At 42.9% G+C, this 15441-nt stretch overlaps 1 protein-coding gene across 1 annotated transcript in view; it reads right to left on the reverse strand.

Moving 5' to 3' along the window:
• The window catches only part of Micu2 (mitochondrial calcium uptake 2), a 79226-nt gene that overhangs the window by 37323 nt on the left and 26462 nt on the right, over positions 1-15441 (reverse strand). The window lies entirely within an intron of this gene.

The raw sequence follows: 15441 nt of genomic DNA on the forward strand, positions 1-15441 counted from the left end.
CAGGGTGCTACAGTGTCTGCAAGGTCATGAGCACCAGGGTGCTACAGTGTCTGCAAGGTCATGAGCACCAGGGTGCTACAGTGTCTGCAAGGTCAACTTTCAGTCATACACATCTGAATTCTTACAGTCTTTCTTCCCTGTGGGCACTGGACATTGGTTTGTTCTGCATGATTCCTGTCTAGTCTTGTTTGTTAAAATTAGTCTTGGTTTTACTGCAAGCAGCTCCACCCATGTTTTGGAAAGCTATGCTATTCTGAACCTAAAACACTGAGTTTGAGAGGCGATGGAGACTGTCCATTCTCAGGTGGTACTGCTCTTCATAATGCCTCATTAGAAAGCAGAGATCTGAACTTCTTTCAAGTTTGCAGACCCCTTTCTCTTAAAACCTTTTTATCCTTATTGTTACGTGCGTGCGTGTTGTCCTATGCAGGCCACAGCACGTGTAGGACCATCAACTTTCAAGAGCCCCTTCTCCTTTCCCTCTTGGTTAGGAGGCAGGTCTCTCATGATCTTACTAATGTGTTTTTGTTAAGGCCAGCTGGCCTGAAAGTTTCTGGGCAATTTTCCTGCCTCTGCCTCTCATCTGAAAGTAGAAGTGCTGGGATTACATACGTGTGCCACTGCATTTGTCTTCTTATGTGGGTTCGAGGGACTGAACTCAGATCCTCAGGCTTGTACAAGAGTGTTTTTTATCTCCCGAGCCATCTCACTGGCCCCTCAGCCTACTTTATCACTCACATGATTTTCTTACCGTTCACTATAATTCGAAAGCAATAACACTGCTTCCTTTGCTGGAGTTTATTCTGATGAATCAATCCTGAGCAGCACAGACTTTACTTCTTCCCTCTCATGAACTCCTTGTACAGCTACAGGCATGGTCTGTGCCACACTGAGAGGCCAAGTGCTTTCAGATAGGCTTTCTTGGACTCTGAGGCTCTTAAGTCAGGCTATAAGCCGACCACGGGCAAATTCTATTATTTGTTCATGAAATGTCAAGATTAAGAAGTATTAATGAAGCCGGGCGTGGTGGCGCACGCCTTTAGTCCCAGTACTTGGGAGGCAGAGGCAGGCGGATCTCTGAGTTCGAGGCCAGTCTGGTCTACAAAGTGAGTTCCAGGACAGCCAAGGCTACACAGAGAAACCCTGTCTTGAAAAAACCAAAAAAAAAAAAAAAAAAGAAGTATTAACGAAAGTTAATTGTGACTACTGATTTCTTACTTGCTTTGAGGACATTTTTGTTATCATTACTTTATAGCTGCAGTTCTCAAAAGTGACAGGACTTTAAAAATCTTTGCTTGAGCTCCATTCTAGAGATTCTCTTTAGCTATCTGAAAGGGGCTTTACACAGAACTTTTTAAAAGCACCGATTCTCCGCCTCTACCCTGTCCTGTGCAGAAAGGGTTGAGATCCACAAAACTAAGGAGATCACAAATTCAAGGCGAAGCAATGCTTGTTAATTAGTTTTGTTCTAATGTTATTATTGCCTTTGCCATAACAAAGTTATTGTGTTACTATTACTATTTTATTGTTCAAAAAAAGGAGGAAAATTTTTGAGTTGACACACAATTTTTGGCAGACAGTATGTTTGTGTTACATATCAATCACTAATTATTTTTGTATTGCAATGTTGGCTTTGAGCTGAATAATTTATTCTTAGATGTATATTTTTTAACATTAAACCTCAAATTTTAATGAACTTTTTCCCCAAAGATTTATTTATTATTATACATAAGAACATTGTAGCTGTCTTCAGATGCACCAGGAAGGGCACCCGATCTCATTTATGGGTGGTTGCTGGGATTTGAACTCAGGACCTTTGGAAGAACAGTCTTACCTGCTGAGCCATCTCACCAGCCCCAAACACCAAATTTAAAAAAGATAATAAATGTTAATGAGAATGCTGGGCAGTGGTGGTGTACGTCTTTAATCCCAGCACTCAGGAGGCAGAGGCAGGCAGACTTCTGAGTTCGAGGCCAGCCTGGTCTACAGAGTGAGTTCCAGGACAGCCAGGGCTACACAGAGAAACCCTGTCTCAAAAAACAAAACAAAACAAAACAAAATGTTAATGAAAGGGGAAAAGCCTAGAAGTACTAAAGAGTGCGCACTTCACAATTGGTGCTGAATGTCACTGTGCAGCTGGAGACGCTGCTGCGACCACGTCGGGGTTACAGGCTACTACCCTGATTTCCACCAAGTATTATGTGCCTGTAGTGACAGTTCTTGGTTATTGCTGCCGTCATAGGTGATACCAGCTAGGTAAGTGACTATATTATTTACAACTATAAGTGTCTGTAAAGTGTATAAAATATAGTCATCCAATGCTGACTACATACTCTAGAAAGCGATGTAATATGTACATTTTAACTTTTGGGTTGTTTCTGAGACAGGCTATGTTATATAGTCCAGACTGTCCTGACGCTTGCTTGGTAGTATAGGTACACCTGAGACCAGCCATCCATCTTCTGCCTTACTTCAGGAGTTTGTGTGGCAACATGCCCAGGAGTAGTTTAACTTTTTAATCTAACAGCTTAATTATGCATATAATTGTAGAGACAGTTTTATCACTTTTAATTAAAATTCAAAATATTAGGTTAAATGTTGATTTAAAAATTTTCATAATGCTTTTCATTTTTGTTTCTTGAGGGTAGTCTTGTTACGCATCGCAGGCTGGTCTGGGACTTGTGACTCCATCCCCTCGCCCCCACTTGGTGTGTGCCATCAAGCTTGGTCTCCTAATGGCTCTCTAAAGTTTATGCAAGATATCATTATTAGATATCATTAGACAGTAAGGTTACCCCTACCAGTTTCTGAAAGAGACTGTACACTATAAGAAAGCATGTGGTGTAGCATTAACAGAGTGTGAAGGTAGAAGAGGATCAAGAAGCTGAGGTGGCCTCTTATATGTCATGGTTACATCCTGTGTTTGGACTAAAAAAAAATCATGTGCTTTAAAAAAATCTACTTGAAACTGAATGAGTTAAAAGTAATGTCTGCTTGCTTGCAGCTAAAAGTTGGGAGGTGAACCAGGAACATTCAATACCAGAGAAGTGGCAATAAACAATAAACAGTGGAGCCATAACTATAAATATAAGCAGTATGCTACCAGAACTACAGGCAAGCAGCCCATTCTGAAGCCTCCTGAAGAAGGGGCGCCTCATGGCTTCTTAATTGTGTAGGTGAGTGATTACCATGGAAGTGCGGAATAATAACTGAGTACAAAGTTAGATTTCATACTATTTTTTTCTAGATCCTGGACTTTTGGATATAGTATTATTTTCCTCTTACATATAAAACTAACAAGTAAGAGGACTTAGGCCATAATACTGGTACTGGAAAATTTGTATTCTCAATCAGGTTTTTAAAAAATCAGGTACTGGACAACTTGAGCCAAGTGAAGAGAGCAGTGGGAACTGTGGACCCTTCCCAGAACTAATTCGTCATGTAGTGTATGGCTGTGAGGACAGTTTTGTTGTGAAGAAAAATTAAAACAGAAACACAGCTTATTTCATATTAATTGCAAAGTCTGTTGATTTGTAAATAGGAATCTAATCATGAAACGAGTGGGCGTTGTAAGTGTCAGACTGATCTGGTGGCTTATACGTCAGTCACAGGAGCATGGACGTGGGACCTGGTTCCAGCCTTAGCTTTATATACATGATAGAATTAACAAGGAACTCAATGAAATGCTTCAACTGTCAGAGGGGAGGTATGTTCTGAGCACTAAGCAAGTCTTGCAGACTAACGGTTCTTGCTGTCATTTTTCAAAACAACACAAACTCATGCTGAGAAATGAGCTTTAAAAATGAACAGTAGGGCCGGGCATGGTGGTGCATGCCTTTAATCTGAGCACTCGGGAGGCAGAGGCAGGCGGATTTCTGAGTTCAAGGCCAGCCTGGTCTATAGAGTGAGTTCTAGGACAGCCAGTGCTATACAGAGAAACCCTGTCTCGAAAAACAAAACAAACAAACAAACAAAAAAGAACAGTAAAACTCTGTTTTGTTTCCCATTAAAATAAACACAAGAGTGAAACAGAGATTATGTGTGTGTGCGCGTACACAGTAGCTTTTTATGCAGCCTGAAAGGCATCAGTGGGTGCAACAATGAGTAGATAGATGAGCAGAAGAAATGTCTCAGAATTTAGAGAGAAAGGTGGCAAGCTTTCTGCATCTGAGGGGTGCAGTCTGTCCCAAATTTTACAGTGGACAAGCAGGCAGTGCAGCCAGTCCCCAGTGGGGGTGGGGGAGGCTGGTGACGAGTCAGGGACAAGTAACTTTTCAGGTATTTGCTATCTTGCTGGGTGACAATTAAGAACATCCTTGTTGGTCTCCATGTCAAGTAAGTATGTGCTTGTGGGTGTTTGTGTGTGTGTGTGTGTGTGTGGTATGTATCTAGACTGGGTGATATAAACCTGGCTACTCTTGTACCATCTTCAAGTGCCCTGAGAATATTGATTTTTGGTTCAGCTGGAGTTCAACTTAGAGTCTTTGGAGTCTTCACAGCTTATATATTTTTGAATAGTGACTTTAGCATCCTGTGCTTTGAAAACGTTCACATTTCCATGTTCAACACTGCGTTACAGTACAGAATCAGCAGAGCTGTCCAGATACAAAGGGAAAGGAAATGTGCTCTGTCCATTCTATTCAGCCATAAAGAAGTTGTACGATCTGCAGGAAAATGGAAGGAACTGGACATCATATTAGGTCAGTAGAGCAGGTTCAGAAAGACAAACACATCTTCTCTCATATGTAGAACCTTAGTGAAGAGACATAAAAGAAAGGGGGGGAGGGAAAGCATGGGTGGGGAAGAGAGAAGGATGGGGCGAACATGCTCAAGCGCCATGACAGGAGGATATGGAAACACCATGCTGTAGCTCACTGCCCTGCACACTGAGTATGCTACACAGGAAGGAGAGGACAATGTTCTCCATCCATCTTGGTAACTTGAGCATAAAATTTTGCTCTTGAAATCTAAAAATAGTGCTTCCTGATAAATGTAATGAAATAGAACAATTTACTATTGAAAAGTTTATGAGAAAATTTTCAGTTAGGCAGGAAATCAAAATCATTAGGTCCTTTATTTCAGCAGATAATTTGATAATAGTCTTAAAAAGTCTTTGTGTTTACATTTCAGGACTACCAGTTCAGAAAATTATTTTAGAACCAGTTAAGCAAAGACTTATAAAAACCATACTCACTATGAAATTATTCATATTAGTAAAATAACTGTAGGAAATGTAAATGCTCCAATATAAGGGAACTCATTAAATTATAACATACTAACGAAACAATCAGAATATCTTCAGACAACGCCAGTGAAAGGGAACTACTCTGCACGGAACAGAAAATGCTAGGTTGTCAGGCACAGATTAGGCAGTGTGTGGTACAAAGCGTCTCACCTCTGGAAGGGTGCTTTAAAGGGCAAATGTATGGCATATGAATTATATCTCTGTAAAAAATTTACTGGCCAAAAAGAAAAAAAAAGGTGTGTGCTAATAATGCTCCCGAGTACTAGGTGGCGGCCACTGGCTCTAGCTGACTGTATTTTCTGCTCTACAGATTGTAATGCTTTAGTTTTTAAAATGTACGCCATCATCCCCACAACACTATTTTCTAATGATCTAGAAACAGTCAGGAGAGACTTTGGCACTAACCAGCGACTAATGGGATTAACTCCTGTTGCGGGATATTTGATCATGGTTCAGAGAAAACCCAACTGTTAGCAAAATATAAAAACTTAAATAGGTATTGTGTGTGTCAGATGCATTCAGACATGTCCTGTAGAGATGCAGCTTGGGTGTGCCTCTAAAAGCCTCCATAGGTAAGAATGCTAAAGAATGGAAAGCTCTTACCTGTTTTAAGGCAAGTTGCTTGGGAGAGGTCTTGTGGTCTTTGCTCTATGACCCAAGGAAAAGTCAGTTGGATGGCTCTGAGCTGCCTCACCACAAAGTTAAAATGGTTTGGCTCTCTACTGGTTTGGCTTATTGCTCTCCACCATGATGGTGACGTGGTTGAGCCTGCTAAGGGTGTAGGGGAAGACCTAGAGACTTCTTTTGCAGAAATGGACCTCTGAGGTCTCTCGATTTTTTTGGTCACTCTCTTTGGGCCTCTCTCTTTTGGCTTGGAAGAACTTCATGGAAGGAGCTCTGGGTATGAGACAAGGATTTTGTTTTTTATCTCAGGGCTTGCAGAAATCATAGAGAAGCAGCTGGCAGGACACAGGTAAAACACTATAGTAGGAAAGAGAGCTAAGGAGCCCTCTTGGGTTTGGAGGAGCTCAAGAGAAAGATAGACTAGCTTGGCAGACTGACACAGATAGGAAGATTTCTACAGAGCTAGCAGCTTAGTTGCTGAATCAGGCTTGTAATTAGATACTTTGCATATAGTTAAGACAATAAAGTTACTTTGCTGAGCTAGCAGGTTTTTACCACAGCTCCCTCCTCACATGTCATTATGGTATGAATATTAGATAAAAGGACAAATACAGACCCTAGGTCTGTGTGACTCACATGTACTACCCTGTGCCCTAGTATAATGACACGTGCCACGGTAAGTCACCTCACACATGTTCAAATATTTCTCAAACGTAACTGATCTTGATAAAAGTACAGAAGCATAAAGACTGGTACCCAGAGGGAAGGAAGTGATGGCCACTTCTGTGCCTCTAGCCCTGATCTCTTGAATGATGGATACCTGGAGCTCAAAGAGCCTAACCAGAAGCTGAGCACATTCCAGCAGGTGGGAGTGGCACCAGTTTCCTTTGCCCTGAGCTCCACCCACAGTGACTGAAGGTCAGCTGCATTCCCAGAGCTGCAGACACCAGCTTGCAGAAAAGTTAAGGCAGAACACGCTCCAGCACTGTGATTTCCAAAACTACCCCAGTAACCTCTTTCTCAGTTTCAGCCCCTGACACAAGCTGGGCTGATCTTAAAAATGCTTCTCCTATGTATCCTCCCTCACTGTAAGATCTTTTAAAACCATAGAAAACACTGAAAAATCCCTCTAAAATCATTAAAACAAACAAACAACAACAACAAAAACCCTGGAAGGTTCAAATGTAACAAGTGTCTATATTTTTGCCTTTCCCCTAACAGGAGCCAATATATGCAGAAGGAGCTACAGCTGCAGAGCTCCCACATGCTGGGCTCTCCATGCCCTACTCTTATATGCCTGACTCTTTACTACTAGTATTCTCAACTTACTGAGGTGGGAACAGAGGCCCATGGGGCTAGTGTTGAAGCCAATATTCAAAGTCAGGCATTGACTTACTCCTCCAGCATCCTGTGTGTGCTGCCTGTGGCTACCCTTCCGTTCTGGTGAGCCCTACAATCAGACTCCTCCACCTGTCTATCACATTCCTCATTTGCATAAGTGTGACTTCCCACCAGGCTCAGCATCCACCACCAACCATCATAGCCTGCCAGTCTGTCATACACAGCAGCCCCCTCTTCTTTTACTTTATCACAGGCTCGTGGTGACCCCCAGCCCTGGTTAGATCCGATTCTACCTAATCCACACCAGAACATGTAGGGTTCAATAGAGAAAAGTAGTCATAACATTTCTGCAAGACTCATCTCAAAAACTGGGCGTGGTGGCGCAAGCCTTTAATCCCAGCACTCGGGAGGCAGAGGCAGGCAGATTTCTGAGTTCTACAGCCTGGTCTACAAAGTGAGTTCCAGGACAGCTAGGGGTATACAGAGAAACCCTGTCTTGAAAAACAAAACAAAACAAAACAAAACAAAACAAGACTTATCTCAAATCCATTGTTAATACCCACTGGAATGACTTCATTCTCAAATGTTAAAAAGCTCATTTTATTCTGGGCTTTACATCTGAGCACATATGCAGGAAGGCTGGAGGACAACACTGGGGAGTCAGTTCTCTCCTCACAGCATGTAGGCTCAGGGGGTCCAAGGCACCCTTACCTGCTGACTCATGGCACTGCCTGCACACGGAACTCTATAAAGCCACTGGCATTTACACAGTCTTTCTTATTCCATTATCTCTTACTATTGAGGCTACTTCTGTAAGTCCCAATATCCCCCCTTTCTTACAGCCTGTAACTGCCTTCTTTTCCTGGAGAGCAGAGAGAGATAGTAACTATCCCTTTGCTGCTGTTACGGAAGGCCTTTCTAAGATCCCATCTTCCACTGTGCTCCTCACCCGTGCTCTCAGGATCTTAGTTCTAGAAGAATCCTCTGCTCTACCTCACTGTGCCTCAATCGTCCCCCTCAGCCCAAGGTGAAAGCTCTTCTATTGGGTACACTTCCACCCCACCTCTCACATCAGTCCTCTCCTTCCCTTAGGCAAAGACCTCAGTGTTTACTTCTCCTTTATGTACCCCACCTACTGTACTCAGACTCCCATGTTGACACTACTTCACCAACACCCCTCATGTTGCCAGCCAGTGATGAACTAATTCTTGGTCCTCATCTTGCTTGCTTCTCAATTGTACTTTCTGTGACTATTCCTTCTTCCTCAAAACCGCATTTGAATCTACTCCTGCTTTTCCTCCTTGTTCTGAACTGCTGTTCCCTCTCCTATGGGTTCCCATCTCTCCACCTCTAAATGCTGAAGTAGCCTGGAGTTCAGTTCTCTGACTTGTCTTTCTTGTTTGAATGTACATTTGAGATCGTCCAATAATCCTGCACACTCTTATTGCTGGTATCTCTAATGTCTAAGAATATATCATGGTGAACATGAGAATACCTGAAGGTTTTAAAAAGGAGACATCAGAGATCAAGAGCAACAGAGCACAAAGGGTGGAGGGACCAGCTAAAGGGAGACACACCCTTCCTGGCAAACAGGAGAGGGCGGGAAGAGGCTCCAGCTAGAGCAGTATCTGAGAAATCTAAAGGACTTTTAGCCTTCATTCCGTCAATTAAAAATGGGTACATACATCTTATCATCAGCAAGAAGGAAGGGTGTGACAAGAAGGAGAGAGAAGAAGGTGGGGATTTGGGCAGGTGGGTGAAGGAAGCTGGAGAATATGAACAGACACATGACAGGTGTGACTTGGAGGATTAGGCAAAGCTGAGGTTGAATTTAGGGGCTCCAACCTGTACAAGTGCCTGTCTTCCCAGCAGTTCAGGAGAGACAAAAGGGATATGGGCAAGTCGTTATCAGAGTGACAGTCACAAACCCCTGGCTACACGGAAAAGGAGAAGGGGACCTTGGGATGACAGGACACTGGACACTAGACATTTTTATGAGGTTTCAGAATAAACATACTGGGTAGCAGGTAAAGTGGAGGATAATGAATTAGTTGTCACAGATGGAGGTTCTGAAATCTGAGAAAATCTGTGAAATTGGGACAATTCTAGGTAGTAGTGTGGGTTGTGAATGGTGAAGCCAAAGTCACTGAAAGGAGTGCAGCAGGAAAGAATCTAGAAAGAGATGGTGTGTGTTGCAAGGGCACGCACAGCAGAGACCCAAGCTAGATACAGGGAGTTACTGGAGTCTATTTGGAAGTCCTATGATGCTTACATAAGTCTCATCAATTGTTATTAATAAAGTGTAGTATTTACCAAAAGGCCAAAAAGTTAATGCCAGGTAAATGAGATTAAAATCTAATAAGTCTTAGATTGCTTCATATCATTTCATTTACCCAGAGCACGGGTCAGTGGTTTTGCTTAGTTTTTCTTTGTTTTGCTGTTCATCACGATCTGTAGGAATGTAACCAAGATGATCTTATCCACGATGAAAAATGAGGATGAAGGACATCATATGCATAAAGGATGTATTATTTGGTCTGCAAAATTACTCAACTCTTGATTTGGCTCAGTGCCCTCTGATCATTTAACTGCATTCCAATGAATAATAAAAGTGGAAATGTCACAGTCTTTAATTATAGTTTACTGCAGCTCTTTGAACATATTTTAGGGGCTATTTTGATGTCTTTTCTGTTAAACCTGTTATCTGGTTGCAATTCACAAGCAATTTCTGTTGCTGATTTTGTCCAGTGATGCTACAGGCTCTTGCATTTTTGTAGTCTTTGACTTTTGCTGTTGGGCTCTGGATACTTTAGATAATATATTGCAGAGGTCTGGGTTCTAGTTCCTTCCCCACACTGAGAATCTGGGTACTAGCTCCCTTTGTCATCCATTGATTGTGAGCGTGCCCAGTGTCTGGCTGCACAGCACTTAGTAGAGACCATGTGTGCCCCTGCCCTCCCCGACAAGGCCTATTGGAAGTCAGTCACGGACAAGGTGCGGTTTGGGGGTCTGGAGCTCCTTTCTGACCTTGCAAGGTGCCGAGTGTGGACATTCTCATGCTGACCGATGAGAAATCTGGACACACACTGCTCTACAGGCCATCTTTCTAATTTACGCTGCCATGAAGGAACAACTCCCAGTGGGGTGATTAATATTTGTTAGGACCCCTGGAGGCTCCCCATTTTTTTCTCTTTCCTAAGTGTGCTTCGGCAAAGGAGCTAGCACATAGTTTAGCCTGTCTTCTTCACGGACTCTATCCCTCACCTCTCAACTTCCTACCACAACCTCTATCTATCTATCTATCTATCTATCTATCTATCTATCTATCTATCTATCTATCTATCTCTATTTGGAGACAGGATTTTGCTTGCTATGGAGTTCATCTGGCCTCACACTAGCAATCCTCCAGCCGCAGCCTCCAGCACGTTGAGATTACAAGCATGTGCTAGTATGCCTAGCTCACCCATTCTGTTTCTGGTGGTGCTTCAAAGTCTGCACTTTATGTTAAAGTCAGGTTACTATCATCAGAGAGACCAGACTACTTTTTTTTTTTCTTTTTTCTTTTTTGAGACAGGGTTTCTCTGTGTAGCCCTGGCTGTCCTGGAACTCACTCTGTAGACCAGGCTGTAGAACTCAGAAATCCACCTGCCTCTGCCTCCCGAGTGCTGGGATCAAAGGCGTGTGCCACCACGCCCGGCCAGAAGCTACTTTTTAAACCAGCTTCTGTCACCCAGGAAGAAACAACTTTGGAGGCCAGAGTTCTGCAGCCAACATAAGGACAATGGTGCTGCTCTTTCTGAGTAGTAATAGCCTGGTCCAGCAAGTGGACCTCAGGTCTTCCATCTCTTTTTCCTGGATACTCTCTCTGCCTTTCAAGCCAGAACAAGAGCAGCCAGGTCTCCCGTGTTCCCAGTGGAAGAGCATGCAAGGCATAAGGAGTGTGTGGGAGAGGATGCCCCACCCTTCATCCTCCCAGTAGTCAAGTACTAAAGTACAGCACCTTCCCACTAGTCCTCTGAGAACTAAAGTACAGCACCTTCCCACTAGTCCTCTGAGAACCGTGCTCCTGTTGGAGCAGTCTAGAATGAGTTTCTATCTCACTGAGTTGTAACAGGTAGGTGAAGGGGCCGGTGTTAAAGTACTCTAGATTTGAATATTTTCTTATTCATTTTAGTAGCTTTACTTGAATAGGTATTTCTATATTTCCTATAAAACCTCAGACTTATATCCAGACACTTTTTTCTATTAGTTTCAGTGAACCGTGGAGCTATGGGTTCTTTCCATTGCCATGACAGACACTGTACAGACACTGTTCATTCACTCTTATTGAATGGAATTCCCCAGTGTGAACATGCCCTGCTTTATCCGTTCTCTCCAGAAGGCGTGGGTGGTTTCCAGCTTTTCTGCTAACATAACACTACAGCTATAAATACTCTTTTGCATATATCCTATGGCACACCAGTAAATGCTCCTATCAGGTGTGTATGTATGTGTATATATGTATGTATGTGTGTGTGTATATATATATATATATATATATATACCTAGGAATGCAAATTTTGGTCAAATTATGTTTAATTTTCCAAAGCAATTAAAGTTGTTTTCCAAAGTAGTTGGAGTTTTCCATTTCCAATTCCAACCAAGAGTACATAAAGGTAAAGTCCTGGGAGCCCTCCACCTCTGATCTACAGCCTCCTCAACCTCTGTGAAGGGACTTGCCAATACAGCAAGTATAAACTTTTCTTTCACTACAGTTACAAACAAGGGAAGTACTTATATTCATTTTCTTGCTTCTTCCTCTGTGAATATCTATTCTTCCATTTTTAATAGCTGTACAGAGGGAGGAAGGGGGAGAGGAAAAGACCAAGAGGGAAAACTCTCTTCCCTGCCTAGTCTTCTTGTGGCAGCTCTAGGGATGGAAGCTGGGGCCTCACACAGCCTAGGTAAGTACACTGTCACCCTCAGCCCTGTGCAGGCTCTTCGTTGGATCTCCTGAGTGTTAAAGAGAGCCTGCTTTATTAAACTGTCCTGTGTGTGGAGAACCTCACCAGAAAGTGAAGCCAGAACAACCAACGGAAGATGCTTTGATAGTTAGACAACAGTCAATTTGTGAAGACAGACAGGACAGATGGATCTCTGGACTAAGGTAAATTCTAAGGACATCATTAAGAGATATCTGGGAGGCCGGGTGTGGTGGCACACGCCTTTATTCCCAGCATTTGGGAGGCAGAGGCAGGTGGATTTATGAGTTTGAGGCCAGCCTGGTCTACAGAGTGAGTTCCAGGACAGCCAGGGCTACACAGAGAAACCCTGTCTCGAAAAAAAAACCAAAAAAAAAAAAAAAAAAAAAAAAAAAAAAAAAAAAAAAAAAAAAGATATCTGGAGCAGGGGTAGGGAGGGTAGGTAGAAGCTAATGGACACTAAAGGTTACTTCAAAGAACTTGTTAATTGGGGCTGTGATGAATTACTGCAGTCACCAGTCTGGTGATCAAGGCTGTTTTTCTGGCTTTGCTTTGTGAAGGATGTCCCTCTCAAAAGAATCTTTATGGCTTGCTGCATTCAGGAAGACAGGCCAAATGGCCCCTTCTGAAGTGACAGTTTCTCCAGTGATGCCACTTTGCAGTAATTACCATGTCACTTGGCACACCCGGAGATGACCCAGCCCTCACTCTTCCATGTGCAATCCTCCTTTAAAACTGTAACTTCCCATGTAAATACTGACTCTTGTCCTGTTTATGTGCTATAAATAAATTCTGCCAGCTTTTCGTCATGCCATTCAATTTCTTTAAGGTAACGTTTGAGAACAAAGTTCTATTTGAAGATGGCTGAATCTCATTCTTCTGGTTAGTACTTTTGTTTAAGATGTGTCTCTATCTTGGGGTAACGCACACAGACACACACCCTGTCATAAGGAGGAATGCTGCACATGTGCATCTCTGGAGTCTCAGATGCCCTGGCATCAGTTACTGATGGGCGATCAAGCAGGGTGCAGCTCGGCAGAACAGTGCCCTCATTGAAATCTACTAACTAACTCTCACAAGAAATCAATCCACTCTGAGAGCAAACCCTGTCTGGCTATAACAGTCTATTTAATAGAACTGGCACTGGCTGGGAGAGGCAGGCTCTTTTTTAAAAGCTGTATTTATTTTATGTTATGTGTGAGTATCCTGTCTACATGTATGTGTGCTTGGTGCCTGTGGCAGTCAGAAGAAGGCACTGAATTCCCTGAACAGGAATTATAGATAGCTGGTGAGCTGCCATGTAGGTGCTGGGACTTGAACCTGGGCCTTCTAAAAGCACGTCAAATGCTCTTAACTGCTAAGCCATTTCTTCAACCCTGAGTTTGGTTCCTAGCACCTATGCTGGGCAGCTCAAAACCATCTGTACTCAGGTGCACATACCCACACAGAGACATAGACACATAATCAAAGATAAATCTCTATTGATTGTGTGTGCCCACACATGCCATGGCACATGCCTTCAGGTATTGAAGAGCTGAGCACTCTTGCTTTTTTTTTTTTTTTTTTTTTTTTTTTTTTTTTNAACTCACTCTGTAGCCCAGGCTGGCCTCGAACTCAGAAATCCGCCTGCCTCTGCCTCCCGAGTGCTGGGATTAAAGGCGTGCGCCACCATGCCCGGCGCACTCTTGCTTTTTGAGCCACGTTACCCCTCCTCTTCAGGAGCTCTCATTCTTAAGCTGGTTTATACTCAGATTCTAGCAGGTAACAGATTATTCTTTAAAATATTTCTGACACAGGATCCTGGTAGCTGCTGGGAAGCTTCTGACCCAAGCAAGCCCTGACTGACCCTCTGCCTTTACTTGCCTCCAGGTTTTGGGTCAAGGTGTCCTGTGACCCCAATTCTGTGGTGACCCCTGATGGACCTGAATGGCTGATTTTATACTTTTCACCATTTTTTCTTTTTCCTTTTCCTGCTGTGAGGACAGGAGTGAGAATGTCCAAGTTATGCTCATGTCAGAGGTTAAACTACTCTATTTATTTCGAGTTTTTGAGGCTGGGTTTGAACTATATAGCCCTGACTGCCCTGGAACTATGTAGATCACAAATATTCCCCTGCCTCTGCCTCCTGTTTTTTGGGATTAAAAGTGTATGCCACTATATCTGGCCCAAACTACTGTACCAATGTAGGTCAACATTTTTAAAGTTTTGCCACATACTGCTAAATTTCCCTCCATAGATCTAGATTAAAGTAATCTAAACATGTTTTTATTACTTTATTTTTCTAATTCTGAAACCTTCATTGTTCCCTCAAGTTGAAGTCCACACAGCTCTGCCAGTTGTACCTTCTCGCTCTCATTTGTTCTTCAGTGATCCCCAAGTCCCCAGTCTCCAGTGTCCCGTGGATGTCCTGTCTCTGGGACGCTCCATCATGTTCACTCTGCTTTTGCCCTGCTCAGCTGTTCCCCGTGCACCCGATCCTGCTCTGACCACTTGCCTTGACCTCTGCCTTCTGTGGTACCAAAGTTACTTACAGTGAATCCAGCACTTTGTAGAGTGTCAGCATGACAGTCCTTACTGAACTATGGTGCATACACGCACAGTGAGAAGGGCTGGCTCAGGAGATAAACCTGGGGGTTCCTGCCACCATGGAATAATTATGAGTTTGCCATTTATAAAGTAATTGCACTTTGTTATTTTAATGTTTGGTTACATTGTTTCCTTCGGGATTTTTCTACTTACAACAAGATAACATAATAACATTGTGACTCTGATAAATGTTTCTCTTTAATAATTAGTCTACTATATTTTCTTCTCAATTTAAAACCTCAATTCCACTAAAAACTAATAGCCAGTTAAATAACATTTTTAGGTATCTGTACTGGCTGGTTTTGTGTGTCAACTTGACACAGGCTGGAGTTATCACTGAGAAAGGAGCTTCAGTTGGGGAAGTGCCTCCATGAGATCCAGCTGTGGGGCATTTTCTCAATTAGTGATCAAGCAGGGAGGTCCCCTTTGTGGGTGGTGCCATCTCTGGGCTGGTAGTCTTGGTTCTATAAGAAAGGAAGCTGAGCAAACCAGGGGAAGCAAGCCAGTAAGTAACATCCCTCTATGGCCTCTGCATCAGCTCCTGCTTCCTGACCAGCTTGAGTTCCAGGCCTGACTTCCTTTAGTGATAAACAGCAGTTTGAAGGTATAAGCTGAATAAACCCTTTCCTCTCCAACTTGCTTCTTGGTCATGATGTTTGTGCAGGAACAGAAACCCTGACTAAG

Source organism: Mus caroli, chromosome 14 (genome assembly GCF_900094665.2).
Source record: "Mus caroli chromosome 14, CAROLI_EIJ_v1.1, whole genome shotgun sequence".
NCBI classification, from domain to species: Eukaryota; Metazoa; Chordata; class Mammalia; order Rodentia; family Muridae; genus Mus; species Mus caroli.